This window comes from Egretta garzetta, unplaced genomic scaffold, assembly GCF_000687185.1.
Source record: "Egretta garzetta isolate BGI_Z169 unplaced genomic scaffold, ASM68718v1 scaffold108, whole genome shotgun sequence".
Classification (NCBI taxonomy): Eukaryota; Metazoa; Chordata; class Aves; order Pelecaniformes; family Ardeidae; genus Egretta; species Egretta garzetta.
Window position 1 is genome coordinate 466,059 of NW_009260614.1, and position 6,574 is coordinate 472,632.

Sequence of the window (6,574 nt, forward strand, 5' to 3'; positions counted from 1 at the left end):
TCCCCCTCCTGCCAGTGCCTCTTTGTGCTCCTTCATGGGTGTGCAGGTGAGCTTTTATCACATACTCTCATCTCTAAGTGTGACAGATACTGCTATCTTAACCCCTCTGGGAGCCAGGATAGTGGGAGAGCCCTTCCAGCACACAGACTGCAGTCCAGGCTGCAGGCAAGGTCCCATCTCCAAGTTCAGGCTCAGCAGCAGGTTTTTGGCAGTGTAGGAAGGTCCTTTCACCCCCTTAATTCATGTTTCCATGAGCAATTTCACAGCCACTTGTGGGCACCTAATGGAATGTCTTTCCTCAGCATCTCGGCGCTGGGCAAAGGCTCTTGGTGCCATATTCAGGAGCACAGCGGGCAGCCTGCTTTGCGCCCCATGGGCTGCCCAAGCCCTGCGGGGGGTGGGGGGTGGGGGTGCGTGGTGCTTTGCAGGGGCCTGAAGTGCAATTTCTTGCCCGGTTTGCTCAGAGCTTCCCTTCAGTGGTCTGCAAAGCCTGGGTTCCACCAGCCCTAGCTATTGGCATGCACTGCTGCTGCAGCTGCACACCCAGAGACATGCCGAGTTGAAATTCAGGGAAGACATCCTGTCTAGCACAAGGTATGAATTGTCACTCATTCACTTTCTGATCAAGCACGGAGCTAAAACCTTCCAGAAAGGGGACCAGGCTGGATCTGAAGGCAGCAGGCAGAGGGAGAGCAAGGAGGGTCAGTGCCCGTATCCCCACCAAACAGCCAAGGATGCCAAGGGACCAAAGCACAGTGATACAGCCAGCACACTGCCATCAATCACAGGGCCCAAGCAGACGCTTCTCAGTATTTAAATCATTAATTAAGATTAATGAAATGCGCTTCTGAGTTTATCTAAGTGCATGTTCCAAAACTGAAACCCAGTCATTAATTAGTGAGTGAGACAATTTGAAGGGCTCAGTAAAATCCCCTCTTGAGCCCCAGCGAGGCACATCAGCATGGCTCTGGGTGGAACGATACAGCCCTGCCCAGGGCATGCTATGCCAGAGCAGGACGGGTGACACTTGAGAAGAGACAGCGATGCACGGTCCCACCAGCATGGGCTTTCCGGGGATTAGGGAGATTTCCGAGAGTGGGAGATATAACCTGCTAATCTTGTATGGTTGTGGCAAACGCGAGGCTCCGTTTGGCTTCCTGAAATAAATTAAATTGAAAAGCTCAGGGGTTGCTGGAAGGATTAGAGCTCCCTCAAAATACCACTGCCTGATCGGCCCATCCTGAGGCCCCTGAAACCTCCTCATGAAAACCAATGTAAAGGAATATGTCCCGTCACAGGATGAATCTGAACTACAAGTAAAAATGCCCCGTCTGTGCAATGTGAAATGCCGCATGAAGCCCAGCTGTAGGGCCCTGGATGTGCTGGCCTGTGCTCATCCTCATGTTGGGACATCCGTGTTCACCAGACCCAGATCCAGAGGACCAGGACCCAGTGCCCAGGGGCAGCTGCCATCCACCATGCTACATTCCTCCAATGCTGTGTGTGGTTCCCCAGGGACCTCCTGGGTGAACGTCTCCGGTGACAGGCATGGGGCATGGAGCCATGGCCGTATTCTGCCTCCCACTGCAAACTTCCCCCATGTTGGAGTTTGGAGATAAGTTTCAGGGCATGGCTTATGGCTACTCACTTGGGTGTTTGAAAAAACAGTGTTAGAGAATGACCTTCTCCACAGTGCAATAAAAGACACATTGGCAGTAAATTGCGTCAATTACAGGGAACTCAGTAATTAATTAGAAGCTGGGAGTCTTCCCATCCCTCACTGCAGCTCTGAAATTAAGAGTCCGAGTGAAGAGTAACTTCCAGGCCAGGGAGTCAGCGCTGGGGCTGCCGTGCGATTGCCTCCCACACAGACTTGCCAAGGGCTGCCATCGCCCCCTCGATGTTGATCAACTTGCATTTGAATTGGCAGCAAGGACACGGGTTTGACCTCCGCCTGTGGAGAGGAAGGAGAGGACTTCAGGCAGTGCCTGCGGGAGGGCATCCTGAGTGGTTGATGCCACTGCAAGTGGAAAAGCTTCTGCCCCAGCTGGGAAGGGGCTGTCTCCTCATTGGAAAGCGATGGAGGTGCTTGGGAAGAGGAGAGTGAGCTCACAGGGAGCAGAGCAGAAGCAGAGAGGTTGGCATCTGCCCATGGAGGGTAATGAGCTGTCGACCTAATGAAAGTGCCGGAGAGGATGCTGTATGTGTGCAGGCCACTGGAGGGCTGAGGATACCGGTGTTGCTGCCTGCTTGGGCAACCAGAGCCCCGAGAGCTACCGAAATCAAAGCCTTCCTTCTGCTGCGGAAGAGCTCAAGCAGGGGCCAGAGGGACAAGGAGGCACCACGACCTCCAGCCCACCGCATACATTCCTGCCTTGAAAACGTCAGGTCTGGCTCTGCACGGTGTTGCTGCAGCTTGGCTGGGATGTTCGTCAGCAAATCCACTAAGCCGGAGGTTGGCTAATGGTGCCTGTGAGGCACCCGCCGGGGTTCCACCGGCCAGAAGCAAAGGCAATCAGAGCCTCCGAAGCAGCAATCAGACACCCTCCAAATTGAGCGGACGTGAGAAGTGAGTTTGCAACTTCGAATCGATCCGGCAGCCAAGGTCAGTTAGAGGAGAGCTGAGCTCCCAGAGAAGCCACGGTGGAAAGTGAGTTGTAATAGAAGTGAGTTGTAATGTTCTCCAGCCGGCACGGACCTCCAGCTGCTGCTGACCCACTTAGCACTAACACTCGCCTGCAGGAAACTTCCATGCCATTTTTGCAGCGTTACGTCAGGAAAACCAGACCATGGCGTGGAGATTAGCCTGGGAAGGGCACACAATGCACTGGCAGCTGTCAAGATATGGCTGTGCACAGGGTGCAGGAGGGGTCCATGAAGGCCACCTCAGCCCAGTGGAAAACACCATGTCTTTGCAAACGAGCGCACGGTGGTCCCCACTCCACTGGGATGAGCACATCCCTGTCTGGTGGAGGGGTCTGTGATGGTCTTGCCATGGTCTGATGTCACCCAGGAGTGCAAACCTCACATACCCAAAACTGAGGCGTCAAAACACAAAGCCCAGGGAGGATGACCCTGTGCCTGCCCCCCAATACGGCCATCGCTTTGGATCTGGAAGGGAATCTCATGCTGTCCGGGGTGCCTCTCAGAGCCTTGTTTCCTGAGCCCATGGCATAAAGCCAAGAGGTGGAGGAAGGAAAGACCAGGATTTGTCTTTTTTTTCAGTTGCTTTGTAGTTTTCAAGCCATTTCAACCCTTGAGGTTGTTCAGGAGATACTGTGGACTCTATCCTCTGGGCCTACAAGAAGCACCACCATGGAGTGAGCAGGCTGGGGGCTCACTGCTGGGGTGGGGAAAGGCGTGGGGTGGAGACCAGTGGACACCAGGCTGAATGTTAGCAAACCACAGATAAGATAAAGTGCTACATTAGGGGGACTGTGGCCAAGGTCAAGGGAAATTACTCACCCTTACGATCAGCAGTGGGGAGGCCACCCCGCTGAGCCATGGCTAGCCAGGTGAAGAGGAGGGTGAGGTGGGATCTAATCACAGCTGCAGCTTCTCGGGAGCTATTGCAAGGAAGATAGAGCCGAATGCATCTCGCTGGTGCCAAATGATGGAACAAGGGATGGCAGTCACACAGCGGACCTTCAGAGGCTTGGGATGGATGTTAGGAAATGCTTCTTCATCTGAGCAGCCCCGAGATAGGTCCCCAGAGCGACGGGAAATCTCAGTCCTTGGGGGGTTTCAAGGCTTAGGCAAGCAAAGCCACAGCCACACCGATCTGGTGTTGGGAACAGTCCTGCCCTGAGCAAGAGGCTGGATGGGAGATCCTGGAGCTCCTTTCACCAGCCCTGCTGGGATTCACAGCACTGTGCCTGCTGCACATCACTTTTCTCCTGGCTGGACTCTGGGTCTGGGTATGCCCTGCCATGGAGCAGTACAGGCACTTCTCTCCTGGCTTTGCAGAGGCTCCCTGCTCCGCAGCCCAGCCGCAGTGCCTGATGACTGCAGGAAGGCTTATGGCACTTTGATCTCTTTTACTTATCATAGAATCATAGAACCATGGAATGCTTTGGGTTGGAAGGGACCTTTAGGGTCACCCAATCCAACCCCCCTGCAGTGAGCAGGGACATCTTCAACCAGACCAGGTTGCTCAGAGCCCTGTCCAGCCTGACCTTGAATGTTTACAGGGATGGGGTCTCCACCACCTCTCTGGGCAACTGGTGCCAGTGTTTCACCACCCTCATTGTAAAGAATTTCTTCCTTATATCCAATCTAAACCTACCCTGTTTAGTTTAAAACCATCACCCCTTGTCCTATCACAACCAGCCCTGCTAAAAAGTCTGTCCCCACCTTTCCTATAGGCCCCCTTTAAGCACTGAACAGCCACAATCAGGTCTCCCCGCAGCCTTCTCTTCTCCAGCCTGAACACCCCAAACTCCCCCACCCTGGCCTCATAGGAGAGGGGCTCCAGCCTTCAGAGCATTTTTGTGGCCTCCTCTGGCCCCGCTCCAACAGGTCCATGTCCTCCTTGTGCTGAGGGCTCCAGAGCTGGGCTCCAGGTGAGGTCTCACCAGAGCAGAGTAATCCTGTGTGAGCTCTCTTACTGACCTCGAGATGGACAGAATTGCATCCTGAATGCATCCATTGACTTTTGAGGAGCCCTGAGTGGTGGGAAGAAGCCAAACATGAGCCATGGTGGCAAGCAAAACCGTATCCCATACAATGGGCCAGGTGCTCCTTGCAGCCCATAGTCCTGTGCCTGCACACTTTTCGCCATGATAGGCTAACCAGCCCCTTCAGAGACCGGTGCAAGTAGCCCTGGACCACAGGCCAGACCCTACCAGTCCCCCAAAGCCTTTTGCTTCCTCTGTTTGCCCTCCTCCCCTGGGGGAACAGGTGCAGAGCAGCGCCCACCCGGCCAGGCACAGCTGGCCCTGCAAAGCAGGGCTCCCGTTGCACGCCTCGGGGCTCCTGGCGTGGTGTCAGCGTCGCTCTGGGCACCCCGCTTGGATCCTGTCTTATTTATGGCACATCCTTCCTGTCTTCTCCCAGCTATTATTGCCTGAAATATTGTCGATTCCGGCTGTGTTTGATTGCAAACTCTCTCAATCTACAAATTTCAGTGACAAGCACTACAGCAGCTCATTTGCATGCCAAAGTGATCAGTCCGGAACTGCTCGTTACACAAGTGAATAAATAAATAACGGATACATTAAAGAATGGGAAACAATCAGCCAAATTAACCGATAGATGTCAACTTGCAACCAGCCCTGTCCTTCTTAACAGAGAGCAAGAGGAGGGAGGATGGGACAAGCCTTCCCAGCATTGCGCAGGGCTGCTCAGCGCTCATCCATCTCCCCTCATCCCATGAGCTGGCAGGGATGCATGTCAACACCAGGAGATGGTGAGCAAGGGCTGGAGCGTGAAATCCTGGCTTTTAAACCGCATACCTGTCTTGGCTCCTCACACTTGCTCTGTGTAAGCGTCTGCCATAGGAATAGCACATCCCCTTGGGACAGCAATGGGACTGTGTTAGACAGCACACAGCAAGGGGCCTTCAGCCCAATTCTCAGCTGATGTCTCAGGGAATCCTTCCGGGGTGCATAAACCATCCCAGCTTCTTGTTTTGTTGATGGAAGCCTGGGAGAGTTCAGAATTCATGCAAGCACCCTTGCATTGCGCGGGAAGTTTACCTGGCAGTCGGAGGCACCGGTTGAGCATTTTGGGCCAGGTCAGCTCAGCAGCTGCGAAATCAGCTTGTGTGGTTCTTCGGACATTGTTAAGCCAGCGGTGACTGCTGAAGCATGGAGGCTCTGAGCTGTCCTGACAGGAATGGGCAATGGGATGAGGGGAAATGGCCTCAAGTTGTGCCAAGGCAGGTTTAAGCTGGACATTGCGAACAATTCCTTCCCCGCAAGGGCTGTCAAGCACTGGAAGGGGCTGCCCAGGGAAGGGGTTGAGTCCCCACCCCTGGGGGTATTTAAAAGCTGGGCAGATGAGGTGCTTAGGGCCAGGGTTTAGTGGTGGGATGGCAGGGTTAGGGGAACGGTTGGGCTTGGTGATCTTAAAGGGCTTTTCCAGCCTAAGCGATTCTGTGATCTGTGATGTATGACGTCCTGGTGGGTGGGGGTGGCAGCCTGGGGTGCTGGTGGCTGGCGCCAGCCGTAAGCGCAGTGCCTGCCAGCACTGATGCCCTCAGCCGCCCTTGTCGCTGTCTCCGCACAGTGACGGGTAGGTGTTCGCCACCTGATTTCTCCTCCTCTGGCAGCTCCTGTCTGTCACCGCTCCGCAGGGAAGGCGGCGGAGGAGCAGCTCTCCCTGCCGCCTGCTGTCAGGCAGCCCGTGCGTGCCTGCGGGCGCCGGGGCTGGGAGGAGGAGGCTTCGCAGGGGTAGCCAGGAGGGGCTGCCGGGCTGGGCTGGCAGTGGCCTCTCCTGACTGGCACCGCCGGGTGGGAGGGCAGCGGGGAGGTGAAGGAGCTGCCCATGGCCCATCCCGAGGGGCGAGGGCTGCTCGGGGTCGAACCCAGCTGGAGCGCGGCTGGCGCCGGGCCTGCAGCGGAGCCGGGAGACC